The 26,084-nt window shown below is 41.2% G+C and overlaps 1 protein-coding gene across 3 annotated transcripts in view; it reads left to right on the top strand.

The window, feature by feature from the left end:
* The window catches only part of Mid1 (midline 1), a 346,699-nt gene that overhangs the window by 167,434 nt on the left and 153,181 nt on the right, over positions 1–26,084 (top strand). Inside the window, exon 1 of one of the 3 annotated variants that reach the window (XM_003462901.5) lies at positions 15,925–16,177. The exons of the other annotated variants lie outside the window; for them this stretch is intronic. The gene's annotated coding sequence lies outside the window, so the exon portion shown is untranslated. Of the gene's footprint in view, positions 1–15,924; positions 16,178–26,084 lie in introns of those variants that run through there. 3 annotated transcript variants of the gene reach the window in all.

Here is a 26,084-nt window from a genome sequence, read left to right as displayed (position 1 = left end):
CTTCCTCTTTCTGTCCTTCTCATGCCTGCCATTTTCTTACAAAGATCCTTAATGTGTATGGTTGGTATTCTGCAATGTTTGACTCGATACTGGTCATTTCATGAGTACTCGTTACCAGAAAGCATACGTGAGGCGGGAATTGGCTGCAGTCCTTCTATAGTGAGATCATCTGACTGGAGTCTTCTTGTTTTCTAAGAGGCTCTCTTTGTTAGAATGGCTTTTCTTAGGATTACACCATAAGACATGGGCTACAGGGGAAAATCTGAAGAGGAGTTTCTTATAATATAGGCTGGCAAGTTGATGTAAGGTAAAAGGGGCTATATTTTTCATTTATTTATATTTATATTTGGAGGGAGTTAACCAGGAATCAAACTCAGGACCTCATGCTAGCCAGGCAGGCGCTGTGCCACTGAGCTAAATCCTCAATCCCAAAGAGGGCTTTAGAACTCAGGAACTTGCAGATTTCAACTCTTCACTTCTTTTCAGTAAGGAGTATTGGAGAGGAAAATCTTTTTCTCTATACAGTTTAGTATCTAGAAGCCTGTGAATTAAACTAACAAAAGACAGATTACCAGGAGGAAAATCACAGGATTTTTAACATTCATGTGCAGAGTAGTTCATAGAAAGGCAATAAAACTCAAAGAAGTGATTAAGAGTTGGGGTCTTATAAACCCCTCTACCAAAGGTGGGGAAGAGGGAGAGGGAAAAAAGGAAAAGAGAGGAGAGGAGAGGAGAGAGAGAGAGAGAGAGAGAGAGAGAGAGAGAGAGAGAGAGAGATTCAAATTTCAAAGGATGGAGCAGTGACTAGAAATTTCTGTGGGAACTAATGGAAGATAAGAACTACTTTAGTGAAGTCTGTTTATGTGAACTCGTCTTCAATAAGCAGAGTCACTCTTCTCTCCCTGGTACAGGGGGTACCTTCCTCACAGGGAAATTTATGCATTGCTTTTAGGAAGATAAGGGGAAGGCAGAGAGAAAATTCTTCCTGCAGCAATGGATTCTCAATTGCCTTTAACACAAAATAATTCATGTAGCACATTTTGATCCTCCTTCAGTGGTAAACACAACAGGCGTGGAGCTTATATTAGCCAGTGTCAGTAAGGGCCAGTTTCATGAGCACGCAATCTGTGTGCTTTACAAGGCTCCACACTTGGATTAATGATTGACTGAGTGTGGCTGTGTTTCAATAAAACTTTATTTATGGACACTGAAATCATATGTCATGCAACTGCTTTCTTTTGCTTCTTTCCCTCAATTATTTGAAAATGTTAGAAACCATTCCTAGCTGATGGACCATACCAAAACAGGAGGTGGGCAGGCTTGAGCTCCAGGACCACAGTCACAAGCCTCTGATCAGAGAAGCAGTGTCCAGACAGACCTGCAGAATCAGCTCCAACTGGTAACTTGTCTGAAACGCAGAATAGTAGGCCCCACCCCAGACTGTGAATTGGAAACAGTTAGGTGCATTTTAACCTGTATTGTAACAAGAGTCCTGCGGGAGATCCTGAGAGCCACTCCAGTTTGAGAACTACTGATCTAGGCCCATGGTTCTAAAGGCTGGCTGCTCATCAGAATTACTTAGGGGCAGTTTTCCAAAATATCCAGGCCCAGACCCAGCCCAGATCAATTAAATCAGTCACCAGTATCTTTTGAATTTTTCCAGGTCTGTTCAGGGCACAGCCAAGGCAATAAATGCCAACTTATTTTCACTGTCCAAATAAGGAAACTGTAGCATAGACCGCTGAGTGATGTGCCTAAAATACAAGATGAGAAAACGTGAGGACCATGTAGCCCAATTGCACTTTCTTACCTGCATGAGGGTTAAAATAGTACATTCAGGAACGGACTGTATTTTCTAGAAGTTCTGAGGGCCAGGTTATTTTTTAGTTAGCACTGGTTATCTTCAAACACATCTGGAAACATGCCCTCAATAAAATGAAAACTAGTTCTTTTGAAAACTCATTTGGCCAGAAAGTACAACCATAATTAGCAGAACTAAGATGCAGATGCCCAGAGAAGCCCTATCTTGAAAATACTTTGGGGCTGAGGGACCCAACCAGCACTGGGAGGGACCACAAGTTGGGTGAGCCTATATCAGGCACCATGGCTTGCCCCAAAGCTACTTGCAAGGGCTTGCAACAGTTATTTCCTGTTCCATATGTGGAACACAGGTAAATATGCTGTAGTCTTAAATGTCATTAATGACAGTAAGAACCCTGACATTGGCATGCTTGTAATGGGTTTTCTGACTGCAAAGATTCCTGTGCCTCAGGCATTTTGAAAAGGGAAATTTCAAAACACGAGTGCTTTGTTCTGACTTTCTCACCAGAGGCTTCGCAGGAATCTGTGCATGCCAAGGAAGGCTGTGTACCCGAAATAGAGCTCGAGTAAAGCGAGGTACAGATGGAGACTCATCCTGTAATGGTTGCAACTGGAGCTGTACAAACACACAACTGACTGCTGGATGTTATTGTTCACCAGTGACCTGATTATAATTCAAGCTGTTACTCTCGAGCATTTGCTGCTTTCTGGGTTCTCATAGTGCCGTGGTTAAGAACCTATTTTCAGCGGCAGGTAAGCTCAAATGCACAAAGTAGGAGATATGGCATTCTAGCCGCGTGACCTTGGTAGGTTGTTTTTCTTCTCTGTGCTTCAGTTTTTCCCTTCTAGAAGATGAAGACAACATTAATATCTTTCTTCATAGGGCTAAGGAAGAGTAAGCATACTCATAACAGGGCCTGACATGTACTTAGCACTCAATAAATGATAAATGGCATTATTTGTAAACACATTACCTCAATCGATTCTCACAGGGAAATTATGCAGAGAGGTAGGTTCACACAGGTATTGGGTAACAAGGTTGTTATTGGGACTAAGGCTGTTTCCAAAATCAAGTCTGCTAGCCACAGTGCCGTAATATATTGATTGGAAATAATGAACAAGTACCAATGGCTATTTTTTTCTATATGCATTGTATCTTTTGGGTTGGATTCACATATCCCTGGCCTTTCTTTTCCTGTGGATGTTTTACAACATCTCTAGACTCCTTCCATAGGCACTGAAGCAAGGCGTTGGCTCTTCCTGCAGTCCCCCTCATCAAGGCAGATGGTGATGCCACCTTCCAGCTCTTTCAGCAGACGCTGAAAGCCATCCTGCCTCCTCTCTGGATATGATACATCCACTCTGTATCAGTTGCTTTCCCATGGTGAGGACAAGCACCTGGCACAACTTAAAGGAGAAGTTTTATTTGGCTCATGAGTTGCTTGGCTCCAAGGCAGAAGTGACATAGAAGAGTATAGCAGTGGACATTTGCTCAAGTCATAGTTTCCAGGAAGGAGAGAGAAAGAGACAGACAGATAGAGATGGAGAGAGAGAGACAGAGACAGAGAGTCAGAGAGAGAGACACAGAGAGAGTCAGAGAGACAGAGAGACGGAGAGACAGAGAGACAGAGACAGAGAGAGAGACAGAGAGTGAGAGAGACAGAGACACAGAGAGAGACAGAGAGACAGAAAGACAGGGAGAGAGAAAGGTGTTTTCTGCTCCCAGCTTGCCTGTCCCTTCTGACCAGGTTCCATCTCCTAACAGCACTCTCAGCTATGGATTCATCAATGCATTAATCCAACCATAAGTACAAAGAACTCCCATCTAGTCATCTCCCAAAAGCCATGCCTCTGAACACATGAGACTTTTGGAGGCTGTTTTAAGTCTAAACTGTAATATACTCTCTCAAAAAATTATACTAGCTCTACTGTCAAAACATACTCAGGGCTGGGCATGGTGACACATGTCTGTACGTCTAGCAGTTTCAGAAGCTGAGGTGGAAGATTGCCGAGGAGTTCAAGCCCATCCTGGGCAACTTACTAACTTAGTGAGAACCTGTTCCAAAATTTAAAAAATAGAAAGATGTGGGGATGTAGTTCAGCGTGAAGGCCCTGAGTTCAGCACCCAGTACTGGAAAACAACAACAGAACCCCCCCAAGTCACATTCTACCTGTAGTGCCACTTCCCATCCCTACCAATGCCGTCTCTTACTTGGTTGGCAGAAGGTGCCTCTTAGCTAACTGGCTCCCTGCCTGCCATCTGAGCTCAGAAAATCAATTTGATGTTATTAGTCACTTTTCACCTGTAAAGCCTCAGTGTTACCATCCAGTCTTGCTCCGCCCCATCCCCCAGATTCTTCTTGTGATCTCCTCTGCCCTGCAGGACATGAAAATGAAACACTGACCCTCCTCAACACACACACACACACACACACACACACACACACACACACACACACACACTCACACAGATTCTTGAGACCTTAGCTCCTACTACTGTCGTCCCTATTCAGTCTCTTCCAGCCTGGACAGACTCTGCCTTGTTCTCTTTGTGCTGGCCCCAGAGTTACTGCAATCATGCTTCCTTCTGCCTGGGTGACTCTGTCTTTATCCATTGCCATAGCTATAAATTTTACTACCTCTCTGGATCTCTGTTGAAATGTCACCCTATAAAAATCAACTTACTCACCCACCAGCACCCCTATCTCTCTTACGATAACACTGTTGCTGTCTAATTACCTGGGGATTTGTCCATCTCCCTCCATTGGAAGGAAAGTCTGCTCATGAGGGCCATGTGTAACCTATTTGTAACTATCTCTGTCATCAGCACCTGGGACTAAACCTAGCACATTGTAGGTACTCAGTGCTTACTCACTAAACACATGATTGACCTTGGTGGCATAAGAAGGTGTACATCTTTCTCTGTGTGAGTTTAAGGCATGAGAGTTCCTCAGAAAATTTTTCTTACAGGAGTTGCTTTTCTCCAATCTTGATATCATTGGTTTCCCTAGAAGTGAGGAAAAGCCATTCATAGAGATCCACAGCTATCTATAGGTTGCTAATGAAATCAATAGCTAAAACCCTAATGAACCAATTAGCTCTGAATAAGGAGGAGGAGTCCTAAGGCTGCATTCCTAAAAGTGGAAATGAATCACCTAACTATTCTATTAGGAAAGCTATTGAGAAATTTTGAATAGAGAAGGAAAACCTTATTCACAGTCCTAGAGAAACAGCCCTACCATATATCTCTTAGCCTGCATAACACAACACCATCATTTTCCATGAAGGATACTCTATTAATAGGTGTGTGGGGTGTTTCTTTGCTACTTACCAATGATGGGATGAATATAGTTCAAAATTGGAGAACCATATACAGTACATAAAAGGTATTTAAATGGTTTTGTTTGTTTTCAAAGGGAAAAGGCCAACTCCTGATTTAACTTGAAGCTGCAATGTGAGAGATTTTGGAGTTGGGTTGTGGCCAGGGAGGGCATTTCAGACCATATCACAATCTGAGTGGTAAATCCCAGTCGGGATAGCAGGAGAGGAAGAGTGCTACAGCAAGTCATGGGTGGGCTAGGACTTGATGCCTCATTCTAAAGAATGCATGTGCCCTCAAGTGGCAGTGTCACTGCTGGAAAGAGTGCAGGCTCTGGAACTGAGTTTGGGAGATCGACTCCAATTTCCCTTATACCAACCATCCACCTGCTGCATCTTCCCATGGGCCTAATGCATAACTGGTCCATGATAGATATGGGATTTTCTTCACTGCCTCTCTTTTAATTCAGCCCAAATACCTCCTGGTGGGTTTTGCTGTATTAAAGAGTGTATTGCTCTAGTGCTAAGTATCCACATTTAATTTTGTTAGGCCTTTTAGTGTGGTGTATCAGCTGGTTTTGAATTCCCTTAATTGGGTGAAATTAATGTGCCCAGCTGAAAATAAATTTGCCTATCTGCCAATTGATTGATTTTTAAAGATGCCCATAACAAAACTATCTTTTCCCCCCAGATGGACACAGTTTAGTGCAAATAAGATAATGTTGCCAATAAGAAAATAATTATTTTATTCACTGTATAATGTGATTTAAATCACATATTAAAATAATAAGTATCATAACTATTTATAAAATAAAGTAGACAATAAAAGCTCCTCCTTTTGTAAATTAATAATTAAAATGAAACTTAACCTAAATGCAGTTTCTCAGAGATTTGGAAGACTTTAATAAATATGAAGCTACAGTGTTAGTACTCAATGTCTACAATTTTTCCTTCAAATGACTCTGTATGTTTATCTTGTGCCAGGAGAACAGTATGGGAAAGCCTGTCACAGTATGTATAAATTTTCATAAGTGGTTCCCAGCAGCGGAAAAATGATCTAATTATAAGGAAATAATGGCAAATATCATTTCCTTGGCTATTAAATGAGAATAAAAAAAACAGTCTGTGTCTAGCAAAGGAGAGATGATTCATAAGTACCTTTTATCTTGATATAATTTTAAATCCAAATATAGAAATATAGATATTATGTGTAAAGATAGAAAGGATTTTTGTTCATCAGAAATAAATACTATTGCCCTGGCAATATTTCTGTGCACTTAAGAAGTGCCAATTGTAAAAATAAAGCCAGCATGGGTGGCACATGCGTGCAATCCCAGTGCTCTGGGAGGCTGAGTCAGAAGGATGGAAAGCTGCAGCCCCGCTTAGACAATTTAGTGACTTAGAGAGACTCTCAGTTTGAAGGCTCTGTCCTCAAAATCCAGTACAGCAAGAAGGGCGGGGGAGATTATAGAGGGGAGAACAGAGGGGGAAAGGAAAAGAAAAAAGAAAAAGGGAGGAAAGACAGAAGAAAGGAAGGAGGGAAGAAAGAAAGCAGATGAAGCACTGACTTTCTGTGAGCAAGGAGGCCAAATTGTGTTAAAATCTTCTTTTGATTAAAATTTCTGTTGACCTTAGCCCACACTAAGAAGTGAACTAGCCTTATTTTCTTGTTTCTAGTATACAGAAACTGGGAATTGATTCACAAAAGTTAAAATCTCTAACTCTAATGTATTAACCAACTTTGGGCATTAAAATATTAAAAGTTTGAGGGACTAATCATTTTTGCGTATAAGGAATGTGACATAAAAGAGTGAGGAGCAGGAAAATGGACATAAAACGAAGCACAGTAACAAGTGACTCCTGGCTACACTTAAACCTGCAGAAAAAAGGAAGATTTAAATCACGAATGATGCCAATTAGGAGTAAGATGAAAAAGGGATTTTCGATTACTGTAATGAATTATTAAGGCATTTGGGTCATAGAATCTTCATTCCTAGAGATCTAAAAGAATGTCTAAAGCGGTTTGAATCAGGGCTAATAAATGCGTTTCTGGCTACAGATGGCAAATCAGTCATAAACCTTGAGCAAATTAAAGCTGTGGTGGGGAAAACAGGAAATGCCAGTCGGCTCATATGTGCATGACGTGGTGACATTACACTCAGGGTTCAGAATGGGTCATCAGGCATGTAATTTGTCTAAAGCTCTATTCTGACTCTTTGGTCAACCATGGACTACATAATCATAAAATGCTGCTTGTTCACAGGAAACAAATTTAAGGACGTAATTGGTTTAATAGCCAGTGAGTACTGTTTTTGTTTATTTTTCACTAATTTTAATTTTTATCAAAGTAATGCATGTTCAAAGTACAAATGTATTAAAGACTCATAATGAAAAACAGCAACTCCTGCCTCTCATCCCACTCTACCCTAGGGGCAATCATTTTCAACTGGTAAATATTTCCTTTGGTATGTACTTCCATATTTCTCATAATATGCTTTTACTACTCTTTCTTGGCTTATGAATTTTAAACATTATCTTTAACATTCTATACATGATCAAAAAGAAATTATCCCTGCCTGGGTGAGATCCCCAGCACTGAAAAAAAAAAGGAATTACTCCTTTTCGTCCCCACCCCATACTCTCCCATAATGGTGTCAGGAGTTGTTTCACTTAGTAACACAAATACCAAAACATTAGCACAAACTGATTAGCAATTAATTTTTCTCACAGAACATGAAGTTCAGGATTCATTCAGAGGCTCCAAGATGTCATTAGGAATCTAGGATCCTGTGAGCTTTCCTGATACCCATCTTTACAATGTGGTCTGCTGCCCCATGGTTACAGAATGGCCCTAGGCCTTCCCATGTTGCAATCAGATTCCTAGTAGGGAGGTCTGGGAAGGACAAGAGACAATGTGTGGTTCCATTTTTAGAGAACTTTTTCAAGAGCTCTATGTTGCAGATTCTATTACAATTTCATAGACCACAGTAGTTACACCTCAGTACCTATACCTGCAAGAGAGTTTGGGAAATGTTCTTTGGTTGGGCACATTTCTACTCCACATAAATTGAGATTCTATCGTAAAGAAACAAGGGAAAGATGGAAACTGGATTGACTACTGCTAGTCTGCTGCAGTATCTATAGTAGAGTTTATTGTCAATTTAAGGAGCATTCTAGGACAGTGTTTCTGTTTTTGTGCATTCTTTTGTTTTTCTTGGAGTTAGTAATAGCCTTGCTAATTTGCTTATATTCATTGTTACCTCAAAGCTAAGCTATCAGTGTCATTTTTTCCCTCTGAAGATCTACCTCCAGGAGTCCTTGTTTCTATGCTACAGGAGGCTAAAATGATGCATCTTAGACTTTCTTTACTTATCATTGTATTGGCTTCTCTATAGTCTTAGTCTCAGTGGCTTGTCTTTTCTGGGTTAATTCCTTCATTTGGCTAAATCACATCTTTGAATGGTTTCCAAAGGAAGACTGTGGGATGTAAAAAGTTTGAATTTCAGGATGTGGAAATAATTGTGTCCTATCCTGTCATTTGATTGATCTAATTACGTAGTACAGAACTTTTAGAAATAGTTTAGTCTCTCTGAGGATGTAACACAGTGATAGCATGCTTGCCTAGCATGAGTAAAAACCTAGGTTCAATCTCCAGTACTTAAAAAACAAACAAACTGGAATCTCAAATTTTATGGCTCATACCTTCTAGTGTTGTAGTTAGGAAGTGCACAATAAATCTATTAGCTAAATTTCATGGTTTATTAAAAAATAGCCTTCTACCATTAGAAGTTTGCTTTTTTTAGTTTTATAATACTTATATATTGGGACATGGTTCAAATTTTTCCATATAGTACTTTTTTGGAAGAAAAATATTAGGTCATATTCAGAAAACAAAATCTTTAATTGACTAGGAAAATTGATGTTAGTTTTAGGTTCATGTTTAGGTTCAGTTCAAGTATATTTACTGAATACAAATTAGAAATATGGGAACCACTGAGACAGGGTATTTTTTATTATAGTAAGATAATTATGTCATTTAGAATCTGAATTTTTGTAATGTTTAGACACATTATAACTCGTTTGGATATCAAATACAGTATCAAATGATTATTGTTAGTTTATATTTCCCCCCAAATTAACCTGAAGCCATATTTTTTAAAGAAAATTTTGAATGTGAAGACCTCAAAGTTTGTGTGTCAGGAGGTTTGAACCCAGAGAGTCACCCTGACTGATGATCTTCATCCCCAGCCCTGTAATTTGTTTTTTTTTTTTTTTTAATTTTGAGACAGGGTCTTGTTAAGTTGCTAACTTGCCCAAGTTGGATTGGAACTTGTGATCCTTAATGGAGGTTTTCTGACACACTTAATTAATTTGAGTTTTTGAGACAAAATCTTGGCATGCGGGCCAGATTAGCCTTGAACTCACTACACAGCCCAGCGGAACCTTAAATTTCCATCCCCCTACAACCTCCTGAGTGCTGGGATTACTGGTTGTGCCACTGCCCTAGGTGAAGTTTAAAATTATTATTGTTAGTTGCAACAATTCAGTAAAACATTTACTTTATTTTATTTTATTTTTGTCTTTTTCATTTTTATCGGTACCAGAGATCTAACTCACGACCGCCTGCTTGCAAGGCAGGTGCTTATGCCGCTGAGCTAAATCCCCGGCCCCCAGTAAAACATTTCTTAATAATTAACCACTTTTTCTGTGTTTGTTTTATAAGACACAAAGGGATGTTTGGGTGCAGGCCTTGTGATGGCTTGATTTTCTGTCCCCTTGACTAGGCTCAGTTATTCAATAAAATGCTATCCTTGCCATGAAGGCATTTTATAAATGTAGTTAGCATCTCCAATTATTAACTCTAAGTGAAAAGTATTGTTTTTGATAATGGTGGTGGGCCTCATCTAATCAGTTAAGGCCCTTAACAGCAAAATTAAGAATTTCCAGGGCAAGAAGAAATTTTGTGGATAGAGAATTGCAAGTCCCCACAGTCACACAAACTGAAAACAAGTATCACTTTGGGTATTATATTCCTACTGGTTCTCTTTTGCCGAAGAGTTGTGATTGGTGGAGGCCTCAGTAACCTCAGAATCTAGGAAGTGGGGATCATAAGGCAAGCAAAAATAATTAACTTCAATACTTCTTTCCAGTAGGAAAGTATAGTAAAAATAGATGATGCAGAAATTGTAGAATTACTCTTGGGAAGTAGAATGTTGTGTTTAAATAAAGTCGAAAATCCAATTGTGAGTGGAGAGAAAGTTTGAGAGGAGATGAGCATACTAAAAAAGAGTTCAGATGTGTCATGTCCATGCACTAACTCCCCGGAATGCATACAATCATCCTGCACTGCACACCTGTGCTAATAAAAAATTTTTTTAAATATTTTGAAAACCCCTTGAAGCTGGCATAGCAGTTCACCCCTGTAGGACTAGCACTTGAGAGACTGAGGAGCCTGGGGTTTCAACCAGGATTTTGAGGTCAACCTGTGCAACACATTGAGACCCTGCCTCAAAAACAAAGGCAAACTGGGCAGTAGCTCATGCCTGTAAACCTAGCACTCTGGGAAGCTGAGGCAGGAGGATCAACAGTTCAAGTCCAGACTGGGCAATTTAGTGAGATATTGCCTCAAAATGAAAACCAAAAAGGTCTGGGGATGTAGCTGAATACGAAGGCCCTGAATTCAATCCCCATTATATTCCTTGCTATATTCATGTGTAAGTCATTTATCAAGCTTCTATGAGCAAGAGAATTAGGAATCAATTTTATAATAAGTCAACAAAATCTAGATATTTCACCTCTGAATACGCAGAATCACTAAATAATAAATTAAAATTGAAATTTCAAGCAACATAAATAGTTTTAACTGTGAACTTTTCAATTGAATAAGCATCTCTCTTGGATTTGTGGACTTGCTGACCAGCGAGTCGCTTCTGCCCTGCCTGAGAGTCTTGCCTTAGGATGTGCTCTTCTAAACTGTTGTCCACAGCGTCTGCATTTGTTTTATTTCTTCTGTTGTTTTTTTAAGACAGCATCTCATGTAGTTCAGGCTGGCCTTGAACTCACTATGTAGCTGAAACTGGCCTCCAATGCATGGTGATCCTCTTGCCTCAGCTTCCCAAGTGCTGGGATTAGAAATGTGTGCCATGCATTTCTTTTATTTCTTTATTCATAGATTTCTCCCCTTCTTTCCAACATCCAAAACATTCACAAAATAAGTAGTAGCATCTGTACTAGGCACTGTGTGACTTTTTGATTCTGTCCAACTGCCCCCAAAGAAGCTTCTGTCCCCGACATGCCACTTGTCCCTAATCAGTGAGTAACCAGGTCAGTCTTGCAAATAGGCCCTGTTCCCACTTCCCCATCCTCTCTGCTGCCACACTGCTTTCCTCCACCAGCCTAACATAGGCAGCAACTGTCCTCAGTGAGTAGAAACTTAGTTCATTTTTGTGACTTTCAATGAAGAATTACAGATAGGAAGACAGGTGTGGTAGTGCATGGCTGTAATACCAGCACTGGGAAGCAGAGGCAGGAAGATCACCATGAGTTCTAGGCCATCCTGGGACAGATAGTGAGTTGAAGTTCAGCCTAAACTATATAATGATATCTAGTCTAAAGCAGTAGTATTATCTTTTTCCAAACAAGGACTGTGTTATTGTCAGCTTAAACTATCTTCATCAATCACTTTAAACACACTGTTCCTCAAAGTTTCTCCTACTTTCAAAAGCATCTGTGAATCTTCTGGGGGAAATTAAATGCATGCCTTTCTTAGACCCTCTCCTCAAATTGTGCCTTGTGCAGGGTACATTTTCTAGCAGCAACAAAGTAAGTCTTTGTCAGCTTGGTTTTCAGTGACTTTTGGCAAAGTGTTGTGATCTGTCACTGTCACAGTGCACTATATGAAGCGGCTGCTATCCAGTCATTGTTTACACACACACACAGACACACACAGACACACACAGGCATGCACATTTCATTGGCATGGACCTCTTGGGTCAGAGAGAAGGGTGTCACTGGGTGCTGCCCCTATCCACGTCCATATAGGCCCTGTCTGTGGCCAGTCACCAGGAACCCAAATCAGCTTTGCTGAAGATCTCTGTTTACAACCAAAGTGGTGGAGAATCATTACCTCAGCTGCTTCAGAAAGTCTTACAACATCCCTTAGCTTACATTCACGAATGGGACTCACAGAGTAGGGACCAATAAAAGTGGAAGAAATCCTCAGTCAATGCTCAGCCCAAAACGTCATTCATTTCATTTGAAATTTAAACACACACACACACACACACACACACACACACACACACACACACATAATATATACGTGTGTGTGTGTGTGTGTGTGTGTGTGTGTGTGTGGCAAAAGTTTATGTTTTAGAGTTTTATTCAAATAATTTCTCAAGACTATTTTATTATAGCACTATTTTAGCTATATAGTAGCACTGGTTACTACAACAAAATCCTTGGGGGAAAATCACTTAAACTGAGTAATCTAAAAACAATACAAATGTTCTGTTCACAGTTGTAGAGGCAGGGAAGCCAAAGATCAAGGTGCCAGTAGATTTGGTGATGGAAAAGTGATTGCTCTTTGCTTTGTGTGATACCTATTGAGCCAGGCATGTTGGCTCACGCCTGAAACCCCAGTACTTGGGAAGCTTAGGCAGGAATATCTCTGTGAGTTTGAAGTTAGCCTGACCTGCAGAGTGAGACCCTGGCTCAAAAAATAACAACTAAACAAGCAGATAAACAAAAAATGGTGCCTATTGTTGTGTCCTCATGTGAATTACAGGGCTGAAAGGCTCCTTCAGACCTCTTTGATAAGGGCACTGGTCTCATTCATATGGTCAGGGTACTCATCACCATGCAAGTTAAGATTTCAGTACAAAAGTAGGCCAGGAGGAGCAGTGCTGATAGGCAGACCACAACAGGCACAAAGCAGAGTGAAACTAAATTTAGGTTTAGCTCCCCATCCAGCCACTTAGAAAGGTAAGACCTTGAGCTGTTTATCCAATATTCCTGTCTGTCAGTGATGATGGTCTGCCGGTGGGATTTTTGGTGGAGATGAAATGGTGCACAATGGGAAATGCTTGGTATGGAGCCTGACTCACAATAGGCACTCTTTAAGAGGCATTTGTTGAGGACACCACCTTTCCTAGTGCATACGGAGAAAATGATGAAGATAAGCACCACTGATGTCTATACTGTTTTTTTTCCCTGCAATACAGTTTAAAAACCTAGGGCCTTCACATTTAGCTACATCTTCTGCCCTGTTTAACTTTTTGAGACAGTGTCTTGCTAAGTTGTCCAAGGTGAGACTCAAATTTGAGAACCTCCTGCCTCAGCCTTACTGAATGCGGGCAAGTGGGTTAAAGGAGAAGAAAAATGCCAAAATCTTTGCAAGGGCACAGTGCTTATGAGAGGAAATACCAGGTCATATCCCAGGTCATTTACCTTCTAGGTGATGACAATGTGCGATTATGAGATGCTTCTTTGAGTAAACAGATCTGTGGTGGTACAGTGGTATTTAGTGGCAGCAATCCTGGATACAAGTGTTCTGGGGCTGGGGCGTATCTGGGATAGGGACAAATGCAGGCTTTCATCCCCATACCCATCCCCATCCCCATCCCCTTTTTGAGACAGGCCTTTGTTACACAGTCAAGGTGGCCTTAAACTCGTGTACCTCAGGCTGGCCTTGAACTCCTGGTGATCCTCCTGCCTCAGCCTCCTCAGTGCTAGGACTACAGATGTGTGCCATCATGCCTGACAAGTCTTTCGTACAGTGAACTGAGTCCTTCAGCAGTGGGATAAAAGGCTGTTTCCTAGCCTCCTCAGCAAACCTACCCAATCCAATTTCCAATTCACATTTTAAACAGTTTTCCTAGAAGTTTCCCTGAACATTCGACTATGGAAATTCTTTTGAAGCATGATTTTGCTACTTGGCGGGGAGGCATTTGGTGATGTCTGGAGCCATTATTGATCATGAGTATGGGTGTGCCGCTGGCATGTCAGGGTGGGTGGCAGAGTGTAGCGCATGCTGATAAACACAAGACACTGCACCCACCTGCCCCACCAAGAGGACAATCTGAGCCCCATACCAGTGAGGCCAAGCTTCAGAGACCCTAGTCTAGGTCCCAGTGAAGGCCTCTGCAGTAAGGATCAGAAGTAGACAGAGGTCAGCTTGTATCACTTAGGATGTCCTGAGGCTGCTCATTTGGGTTCCTGAGCTGGAGGTATGCCATTCTCTTTCTCTCTGTTTTTTTTTTTTTTTTTTTTTTTTTTTTTTTTACCAGGAATCAAACTAAGGACCTTGCACTTGCCAGGCAGCTGCTTATGTCACTGAGCTATATTCCCAGCTATGCTGGAGTTAGGAACCTCTAGGTGTAGACATTAGGCTACCAAATTCTGTCATTCCTTCATTCATTCTTCCTCTGAAGTACTGAGAATTGAACTCAGAGCCTTCACACTGAACCACTATCCCCAGCCCTTTCTATTTTTTGAGATAGGGTCTTACTAAATTATTCAGGCTATATCTTCCTACTTCAGCCTCATAGAGTAGTGGGATTACAGGTGTGTGCCGCCACGACCTTTGAAAATTTGCCAAATTTTCAAAGAATAGGGCCAAGTTCACACATTGGATTCATACAGACAGATGCTATCCCAAAATTACTGAGTCACTATTAGCTAAGTTGTTTTTTTCCACTCTAATACCAAAAATTTTAAATCATGCATTGGACCATCCTCACGGAGTTGAGGTCAGTTGTTTGGGGGAAGAAAGAGTATGTTACTTGTTCTACATGAAGTAGCCTTTGCTCAACGTGCACAATTTGAGCATTCTGTCGGAGTGTGAATTGAAGTTTCTGGGGAGCAGGGAAGTTCTCCCGCCAGCCTGATAAGATCATGCCCAGTTGGCCCCTGGTAGGAAATCGAGAGATTGACTTGGTAGGTAAGGTGAGCCATAGTAACAAGTAGATGCGCTTATTTTTAAATTTTTCATAAAACATTGATCTGGAGTGTGTGTGTGTGTGTGTGTGTGTGTGTGTGTGTGTGTGTTTGAGACTGGGTCTCACTATGTAGTTTTGGCTAGCCTTGAACTCGCTATGCATCTCAGGCAGGCTTTCAACTCCTAGCGATTGGCTTGCTTCAGCCTCCTGAGTCCTAGAATTACAGGCATGTGCTGCCATGCCCCGCCAGTTTCTATTGTTCAAATGTGAATTTTTAAATCTGAGATTAGGCCTAGTTGTTGTGTTTGCAAATAGTACTGTGCATAACCCTATTAAGATTTGTTTTGCATAGGGTGGATGTACAGTTTATATGCACCGAGGCGGGTACTCCCCTCCTTCTTCGATTGCTTATTTCAGTTAAAGTGTTCCCTATAGCAATTTGAATTCCTCCCCAGGGTCTTTGCAAAAGCAGGTATCCAGTGTAAGATACCCTTTAAAAAATACGCTGGGGTCCTGAGCGTTGAACTTTCCTGGCAGAAATAATTCTGCACCTCCCAAATGTTTTGATGCTTTTAGGAAGCTCTTGAAATGCGAGGATTTAAGGCCTGCAGCTAGTTAAGCTAGAGCAGACGCAGAGCTGTTAGATAAGAATAGAACTCATCCTTTACTTGGGGAGCTCTGGGCACTGTCTCCAGCTGCTCGCAGGAAAGCTCCCCTAATCCTCGCGGAGGCAGCCTACCGGGCTCCCAGGACCACCCCTGGCCCCTGATTGGCGAGGCACTTCCGCGGCCCGCGCCAGCCGCCTACGACGTCCCTGAGAACTGATTTGAAATAAGAGCCAGGCGGCCCTCGCTTCCCTGTGCCCGACTTTTCATAGGCTGGGAACGAATAGGTTGAGAAACTTGACATTGTCTTGGGCAGAGTGCGTGCAGCAACAGATCAAAGAAAAAGAGGACGAGAACGTGCTCTTTGCTGCCGGAGGATTTCGCCCAGTTGCTTTTGTCTTGGGCTTTGCTGTCTCCCCTGGGAAGACTGCGGCGTGCGCTTCCATGCAGCTCGCTCCCTGCCGGATGGGTCATGGAATTCTAAACATGAGGCAGGTAAGTGTGGCGGCGGCGCCGGCGCAGGCGAGGGGCAGCGCAGCGTGGGACCCCGGCGACCTGTTACTGGGGAGAGCTGGTGGAGTGAGGGATGCACCTCCCAGGCGATGCTTTGCGGGAGCAAAGACTTAGCTGCGTTTTCCCAAGGCGACTCCAGAAGCCCATTACCTGGGGTCCGCCCACCACCCCTACCCGGGTCTTCGGCACCCTTCCCCATTTTAGCCTCTAATAGTGGTTGGGGATGGCAGGCAGTCCCTGTAAGGGACTGAAAGCAGTTTGTGGAACATGTGAATCAATTCCAGTTCGCGGCCGCAGGAGTGCATTGTGCAGGCTCGAGGTTGAGCTTTTAGCTTTTACCCTATGCTTTGGGGTTAGAATAAAAGCAACCGAACCTCCTGAAATTTTGGTTTCCCATTCGGAGCACTTGTGTGCTTCTAGCTGAGAAGACAGAACCACCCCGAATCGCGTGCAGGGGTCCTAGAAGAAAACTGCAGATGGTTTCTTCTGTGCCAGCAGTTGGGAAACTGTGTGCAAGAAGACGCCTTAAAAGTGATGAGCAGAGATAGGGTTTGGGGATTACTTAAATGAGCTTTTGAAAAGAATCCTACACCAACAGCTTCTTCTGTCGCCCTGGGGCATGATGATAAAATTGCTTATCAGCCCAAGCAGTGGTTTATAGGCTTTGCCCTTAAGAAGGAGAAGAGCTGGTTAGGAAGCCGAGAAGAGAGTGTAATTTATAACTCCAAGTTAGGAAAGAATCTTATGTCAGTATTTAAATATCAAGATCAGTGCTCACATAAGGGGAAGAGGACCCTGGAAACACATACCCAGAAGGCTGGAAGGGCAGACGTAAAAGGAGTAACAATACTTTTAACCACTGAATAGTCAGGGTGGGAAAGTTGGCATCTGGATTGCCACCAAGAAAGCTCTACACTTTTTCTTGCAATTGAGCTGGGTACTTACCCTCCAGTGGGCTTGCTTTGGGGAAAGTGAATCTTCCAATTAGAGCAAGGAGTTTAGAACTTTCTCTCCCCTCTCTGAAGTTTTGGGAAGTGAAAGACCCTCAGCCTTCCTGTGCCTCACTGGTGCCCTAAGCACGAATACTTGGCAAATTCTCTGAGGACAGAATAGTCTGCCAGGGTCCTGTGTTTTTCGATGAGTTGTCTTTGCTTCACTGGAGAGAGGGGTATGTGGGGTGGGCAGAGGTGGGCTTTTCTTTATGTTGTACAAACTCATAGTCCAGCTTCACTTTTCTAATGTCTCACAGTCAGATAGGGTGGGGAAGAGGACTGAGAAACTAACTGCTAAGAAGTCAAAAGGAAAATGAGGAATGCAGAAATATTTCTGACAAAGGTCCTTGGCCGGAACAAAGAAATCATTTGATCTTGTGAAAGCCACCTGTCTTCTCCTCTCCCGGATAGTGTCTAAGCTCAGTTTCCAGAACCCCTGTTCCCACACACTTCCTCTAGAATGGTGGCACTCCCTGTGCCCGATGCCCAAGGCATGCTCTCCTGAGCTGCGGAGCATTTTTCCCATGCATAGCTGTGGCATTCATGTGAAGTTGGAAAGCAGCCCAGTACTGAAGTTTTAAGGGCACAAGTGCACATGTAGTAACTCCTTAGTTATTTAATGAATGAACAACTTTTTATCCCACGTCTTTCTGTATCTAACATTTGGGGGGGGGTCTGTTGGGGACTTGAAAAGAGGATGACAGAGTGGGAGGAGATGAATTAGAGGGAGAGGTTTATTGTTCATCCAGAAACCCAGACAGTCCAGCGCAAGAATGTAGGGAAGAATGAGATGGTGGTATCATGGCATGGGTTGATCTCAGCTTTATTTTAGTTTCTCTCAAATCAAAACTGCTGCACCCAGGCAGAATGAGTCACACCCACCAGCCCATTTGTCATCTCAGCCCAGCAGCCCCAGCTGGATTTGCAGGGTTAACTATCAAACCGACCCTGTGTCATCAGCTCAGCAATGAAACTCAATCTTTTTGCTGATGAGTGATCCATCCCTAGGGCTACACAAATGCTCAGTAGTGCTGTGGAGGCCCACAGGAGACCCCTGCCATGGACTAGCCAGAAATTCTGGGTGGCCAGAGATTGCCAGCAGAAGTATAAAGCTGCATGGATGGCTATAAGATGCAGAAGAGTTTGAGATTAGACACAGCATAGGACAAGATTCTTTGAGGGTTTGTAAGGCCACCTTAAATTAGGCCCCCCAAAGTATAAGCCTACTTTTCCTTTTATCAGGAAGCAATTTAAAAATGTGTGCCAACCTTTCTCTGCATTCTGATTGTGAGAAACTTTGCAGAAGCCTCCTTGAGAAGGAATTTGCTATATTCCCAGGCAAAAGGAGAGGCATGGCCACCTGTTCCAGAAGCTGGGACAAAAACAACAGGTTTGCCTGTGGCATTCCCACAACTGCAGATATCCTCCCCAAATAGCAAGCCACCCATTGTCCCCACAAAGGAGAAGAACAAATACTCCATTCTCAAGCTGGAAAAATAATCAGATTCTTCAGACAAAATTGCCTACAAGACTTATTTCAAGCTTTTAACATCCTGTTAACTTTTTAGAAAAGACTCCAGTAAGAGAACAAGGTACACGCTACATTTCTGATCATTTGAAATGAGTCACATAGCTGCTGAATTCTTACAAGACTACTTGGCTACAATTATAAGGACACTGGAACTCGGTTTGATTAGCCTGTTTTGCATTCTTTAGATTGGAATTAAAATGCCCAAGGACATCTGGCTTCATAATGAAAGTCTTCGTATTAATCTTTCCTCCGAGGATTAGAAAGTCCTTTACAAACATGATCTATTTATTCTCTGCCACAACCCCAGGAGAGAATGAAGGGCAATTTGATCCTCATTGAACAAATGGTGAAGAGAAGGCAATGAAAGGTTAAGTATAAAGAGACACAGCAAGTTAGGGGCAAGTCTGGGAATGCATACTCATCTACCCAGAAAGACTACCTGTTCAGGCTCAGGGGCTAAAATGCATTTTGGAGATGAAAACAACGCCTCCTTCAACACCCTCTTTCTTATTATTCTGTATCCAGCATATAGTATCCCAAGTATGCTGTGTGGTTCCTTTCACTTGAAAATCAAGCCTTTATACTTTAAAAAAGGCATTTCTGCTCTCATTTGTCCCAACACCAAGATCAGGCAGGTTTTATGACATCTAATAGGAAGATACTGTAACCGGAATTTTAAATATGCATCTGAGAAATGTTTCCTTTCAACAGATGTTTTAAGTTTTTGCACATGGTTTAAAGAGCTCAATGTCTTCAACATATGTTAAAGTTTTAATTTCTTCCCTCCTTTCTCTCTCTTTTAGGAAATTTTATAATTGTAGGACTTGCTGTCAATTTAAAAACTCTTTTTGGTTGTTTTGAAATAATTTCTTGAGTAACTTTTCCTTGTTGTCCTCTGTGACTCGTCTTCATAGTTTGCCTGGCTGTGGCCTGCATAGACTGCAAGCAGATCCGTTAATTGGTGGTTACATGTTATCCACAGACATTCCAGCAAGTTCTAAGGCTAAGTATGTACATGGATGTCTCTGGCTTTGATCCCTTGTGTGGTAAATAGACATCCAAGGTAGCTATGGCAACCTGGGCTGTGCTGTGGTGGTGGTGGAGGGGGTTTGGTCACTGGACAAAGAGTAATTTGTTTGATTAGAAAAAGATGGGGCAAAATCAGAATATTTTCAACCCACTTGATTTGAAGATCCCAGTTCATCCAAATTGTTTGGATTTTTCTTGAGCGGCAAAAAGAATTAATGGTTGACCACATCAGAGTATTTTGCAGATGTAATTTAAATTCTTTTTAATCGAGTGATTGCTACTTTCCAAAAACAACTTAGAATATCAACATCATCAGTATCCCTGTTGTACTCAGGGTGAGTGTTTTTGATTTAAGAACTTGGTGAGACTTTGAAAGAAAGAACAGGATCCGGCCGGAGGTGTGCATTTCAGTTATCCACCTGCAGGGGTCAGGCTTGAAGTTTCTATGATGGAAGACCAAGCAGTGGCTGCCTCTTTGGGGAGCCCAAAGCAGAGCCACAGAGAATTACTCTGCTATTTACAACAATTAGTTAGCTATTCTTTAATCTTGCGACCTCGGCTACTGTGAAAACCAGCTTATTTAAGGAAGAGAATATCAAGTCCACTTATTAAATCCTGGGCAATAAAGCCAGGTCCAACAGGAATCTAATTTCCATTTAGATATAGGTCAGTTTATCAGGAAGATTCTAGCCCTTTTATTTACATAAAACTCAGGGGTTTTCTTCCAGAAGGTAATTTGCCTAGTTTCATGAACTGACATGTTCTAGAAATTTCTTTAAATGAGAGAACGTAATATTACAGACCCATTGGGATTCATGAGATTTTCTTCCTGCTCTGGAGGCAAATATTCATTGATAAGAGAGCAGAAAACTTCACAGCCTCCAGAAGGGGGTGTTATGGAGCTCAAAAAATTGGAGCACACATAAAAATTCCTCTGGGGAACTACTCTAAAAAAACAAAAACGAGAAAACCAAAACTATCCTCCTCAAAAACACTTGTCTGTTTTTGTGCTTCAAGAAAGAGATTGTAGGGCCAGGGATGTAGCTCAGTGGCACAACACCTGCCTGGAAAGTATGAGGCCCTGGGTTCGATCCCTATATATTCCTATTCAGTTGTTCATGATAAATATAATGGCAAAGCTCTCCTTCAGCTCTTACCTACTTTGACATGTACTGAGCACTTTCAGGGTTAATATATCTGCTAATTCACATACTGAAGCTGCATGGCAAATGATTATTATATGCCAAATAACTTTAGGGCTCCGGGCAGGATTTTGATATGGTCCCTGGCTTCAAAGAATTTTCAGTCTGATGTACGGTTTATTGTACTAGTAGTACAATGTAGGTTATAGCATGGAAAAATTGCTGTCCATTAACATTTACATTTTTTGTGTGTTGTACTGGGGATTGAACTCAGGGTCTTCATAAGGAGGCACATCTTTCACCCCCTCCTTTCTTCTCTTTGAGACAGGGTCTTGTTAAGTCACTATTACCCAGCCTGGGCTCAGACTTTTCATCGTCTGCCTCAGCTGGGATTACAAGCATGCCCTACCATGCTTAGCCTCACAAATTAAATTTATCTTTAACTGATACATAAAACATGAGAACTGTCCATGTTTTGATATATGTATAAATTGTGTAATCTGTATTAGCCAACATTTACCACTTTGTAGTTAAAACATTTCAAAGCCTTTCTTCTAGCTTGTTTGATACATACAATACATATTCACCGTCTATGGTCACCCCACCAGGCAATAGAACACTAGAGCCTTTTACTCTTACCTAACTCCAACTTAGAATTCCATGATCAACCTTTGGTGTTCTGAGAGTTTGATGTTTGAAACCAGATCATTTTATAGTGAGAAATCATGCCATGAATGAGACAATCTAAAAACAGTATTTTGAAAAATAATCTGATTACTGTAAGATTAAGTTCTGAGTTTGGGGGTCATGTCACCACACTATACAGTACATCAATAGAGAAGAAGCGAGTTGCCATACCTTTGTAAGCAGACTGATTTGGCAATATTTGAAATAGGAGAAGTTTACGCTAGGGTTTACCTCTCTCTCCATCCTTCTGACCTTCTGCATCCCTCTGAGGCACTTCCCCTAGACCTGTCCTAATATACAATGGATTCATAATTGGTCATCCTCCCATCCTCTCTCTCCTGCCTGGAATCCATGCTCATGTTTTCTGGAGACAGTGGATAGTCTCCACCACATGTTGGGAGAGAAGTCCTATGGATGAGCGCGAGCCATCTTAGCCCTTTAACCTTGGGATGAGTTTTTAATTGGGGAAATCCAAGCAGTGGAACCTGAAGCTGCGAAATACATGGTTGCCCTTTCAGGGACAATATTTGCGGGGGGGGGGCAGACCATGCCTTTGTCAGACCAGGTGGGACTTGCTGGCATGTCTGCCTGTGGGTCAGACCTTTTCACTTGTTCTTTCTCAGTGGTCTGTCTCAACTTCTGGGCAAACTCGAGTCTGTGAGAGTAATAGCCAAAAAGCCACAGGGGACCAAGGGAGCAGGAATGATGGCATCTGTGAGTTTGGGCTGTTTGTCAGCATTCTCTTTGTGTACTGAGCACTATCTACTTGGATTAGAATAAATGGGAAGAAATAACTATAGCCTCCTCTTATCCAGTGCCAGGCTTTGAGATGGTGTATACACTTCCAGTGAATCATTTGTCTGTCTTTCTTAAGGCTGAGTTACACTAAAGCGAGTCTCAATCTTAATTACCTTTGAATCCACAGCCTAAGCACAGTGTCTGCAATACGTTAAGAATCAGTAAATGTTTTATGGGTGCAAACTGTAAATTCTAGTAGGGAAGAGAGTAGTGGAAAATGCCCTTAAGATGTACAGGGCCTATGAGGAAAGAAGAGTAAGAACTAATTGATTGATATCAGAGAAAAATTAAAATATGTCATTGCTTAATGATTTGATCGTGTTCTGAGTGAGGACCCAGCCTAGAATATGGCAAGCAGTTTGGCTCTTCTTCTGCTGGCTGGAGATGCAGAAATGATGGTAATGTGGGACCTGCCCTCTAATAGCTCAGGGCCCATTAGCCAAGATGAAACCTGCTATTTGCTCTCATTGAGCCCAGCCTGATGTTTTGGGCCATAGGTCCATGTGCAATTGGTTTATTTTGCCAAGTGAGTGGCAGGCCCAAGGTCACTCAGCAACTGAGAGAGATTGTTCCTAGAAAACCAAAGTCTTCCATTTTATGCAGATGGCAGCCACATTTTCTGTGCAGAAATTCAAGACATGTGCCGGACAAAGCATTTTCAGTGCTCTGGATGTGACAGACTGCAAGTTATGGTTAACATGGTGAAACAGACATTTCAGAGACATTTGATGGTTTACGGAGACCCTAAGGCTGATACATTTTCAAAGTTTACATGGTGGACTGTGTTAGCTGTCATACATCAAGTATTAAAAGTGATGTTTACGGATTTTTTTTTCAATACTGGGGGCTGAACTCAGGGCATTTGTGCTGAGATATATCCCAGCACTTTGTAGTTTTTTGAGACAAGGTCTTGCTACATTGCTCAAGCTAGGCTCAAATTTGCAGTCCTCCTGCCTCAGTCTCCCAGAGTGCTAGGATTGCCAATGTGTACCACTGTGCGTGGCTTAGCTGAGTTGATTACAAAGTGGTCTTCTTTGAACAATTAGGAGGAGGAAGTCATTTTTGGACAGATGAAAATTACTGAATGCTCTTGTGGATTAGCAATAGCTATACGAATAGCCATTTAAAATAATGTATCAAATAGTGCACATTTACATATTTACACAGGATAGAGTCTTCCATGGAAAATACATTAAGAATTCAGACAAAAATTACTAGCTAAGAGTTTAGCATTTGTAAGATTGAAATTTTAGCACAATAAACCTTTAGCCTCCATCACAGAGCAAGATATGAGTGAATATGTCCTTGGAATTTAAGTCCTCTCGACTTTGATTTATGACTGCACCACATGTCCTCAAGGAATCTATAATTTGGATACTTTCAGGGCATATGCTACGATTTAATGTGCTAATACAATCCAAGACAATTGGGATGGGTTTATGGTTTATGATGCATCACGTCAGAAAAAACTGTAACATCGTTTAGGGGAAAGTACTATCTGGAAAATCCAAATAGCCAAATGGCTTCAGTTTGGGTTTTGTACTAGCACACTCTCTGCCGTGATTTTTAGGTAAATATGAAAATATCAAATAATACAAACTAGAAGGATGATGTTTATCCAGAAGAAAAGTTTAGAAAGTGAGGTGGATCAGTTTTTTTCCATGAATTAATCAACCATGCTTTGTGACGTGGAACAAGTAGAAGGGCGAAAGCAGTGTGTTCTAGTCCATGCATGCTGGGGAAAATGGAAGAGAAAAGGGTGCTTTAGTGAATGATTCAGGTGATATTCTTTTCTTTGGTGAATGTTTAATGTGAACTTCCAAGGAAACTGATGTTGTTGTTCTTTTTATATGGCTCTGAGTGAAGGAAGAAAAAATCATATTAATTAATAGGGAGGGGTGTGACTTTCTGAGTAGATGACAGTAGACTATTAAACATGATAGCAGACTATTAAATAATGAATATTTATTGCTTAACGCTTCCCAGACTGAAGGAGACACTTTCTGAATATTTCTCCCCTTTCTAATTTATCAGCTGTCAGAATTGAATAGTTCACATGTAAACTACATTGTTTTGGTTTAACTAACAAAGAGTGATAAGACATGAATTGTTGTGACAGTCCCGAACATTAATAACAGAAGACATTAATGCCTGCAGACACAGGCTACATGCTAAAAATCTGGAAGCAAAAATGCTTATTATGTTAGGCCAACGTGCTTTGACCTAGTTTTGCTTTTCTGCTTAGAAATTATGTCAGTAGTAGTTACATCATGCCCCCCGATGAGCAATTTCACATTCTTGTTTATTTCAGTGTCTTATTATTAATTTTGTATATTTAGTTCTGATCTCTGAGGAGCCAAACTAATCCTCATTGACTTGCATTTTCCTTTTGAACTGAGACTTCTGCATGTAAAGAGAGAGGATTTTATGTATTAACAAAACAATCTAAGATATGGTCTTCAAAGGCATTCATTTCTCCTTCATCCAGAGCCCCTGCCCTCTTGAAGGCTAGAGAGGCCATCCAGTTTTCTGCTGATCAGAATGAGTCTTCCTTTCTTTGTCTTGTGCGGATGAAGAGATCTCCATGCCTAGGACTGCCACAGTTGCGTAACAAAATAAAAATAAAATAAAATAAAATAAACCAAATGAGATTGAAGGGATATTTCCTAAACCAGCCAACATTCTTAACTTCACCCTTCTGAACTGTATGCTCATCCACTAGAAACTAGCTTAGCATATTTTTCCTATTTAACATTTTTATTAAATACTTTTCAGATGAATTGTTTTCTTAGTTGATTTTGAAGAATTTTTCCCCCTGCCACTTAATACTTTATATCACTAGGGGAAAAACCATTTAATTCTTTCATACATTTATGAATTCTAATCTTCAAAGAATGTGAGTTCTTCTAGTGATCAACTTACATCAAATTTACAAGTCTAATTTGCTACCAAAGGACCTTGAACGGTTTTTGGTGCACATGTCTTGGCATTCCTTATTAACAAATGCAATCAGGCAAAGGCCCGCAAGAATATGTATTTGTGGTTCCTCTGCAAAAATCTACCATTTGCTCTTATTTTCTAATTAAGGCTTTGAAGGTTAAAAATCCCTTTGTTGTTAGCTCTTTTGCAAATCCTCTGTCTGAAAGCAGAACTGTAAGAAGGGAGTGTGTGTTCTTCAAAGCATAAGCAGACCAACTGAATTTTAGCCAGGTAAATTGCTGATTAGCTTTGGATCATTTAAAGAAACAGTATGAAAGAATTGGGATAGGCACAAGTCTTAATTGTGTGATCCTAGGGGACTTCAAACATTGTTTGAAACAGTCATCCCAGAATTTTGTGTCTGATCTTTATGCTAATTTGAATTCTACAATCCCAAAGAAAAACTTTGGAAGATTTCTCGAATCCCTAATTGGTACATAGATATTGTCATTATTAAGCTGATTGAAGTTCTGTGATACAATATATTGTGTGTTTTCAGTGGTGACATCCATTTCTGCAGCAATTTTTTCTAGTTGTAGCACATGCAAATATATTTCCCACGTTTTACACAAATAGTGACTTTCTGTATATACTGCTAAGCCCAGGGATTTTTCCCCACTTTTCAATGTATCCAGGAGATCTTTCCATAATAGGCACAGAGAATTTCTCCCCCCTTTTAACAGTCGCATAGCATCTCATTGTGACATGGTCCCATAATTGATTTGACTCTT

The sequence above is a fragment of the Cavia porcellus genome, unplaced genomic scaffold (assembly GCF_034190915.1).
Source record: "Cavia porcellus strain 051 isolate PalLab524CR breed Dunkin Hartley unplaced genomic scaffold, mCavPor4.1 scaffold_33, whole genome shotgun sequence".
Classification (NCBI taxonomy): Eukaryota; Metazoa; Chordata; class Mammalia; order Rodentia; family Caviidae; genus Cavia; species Cavia porcellus.
The sequence above is the reverse complement of the archived record's forward strand: the minus strand, read 5'-3'. Positions and strand labels throughout refer to the sequence as shown.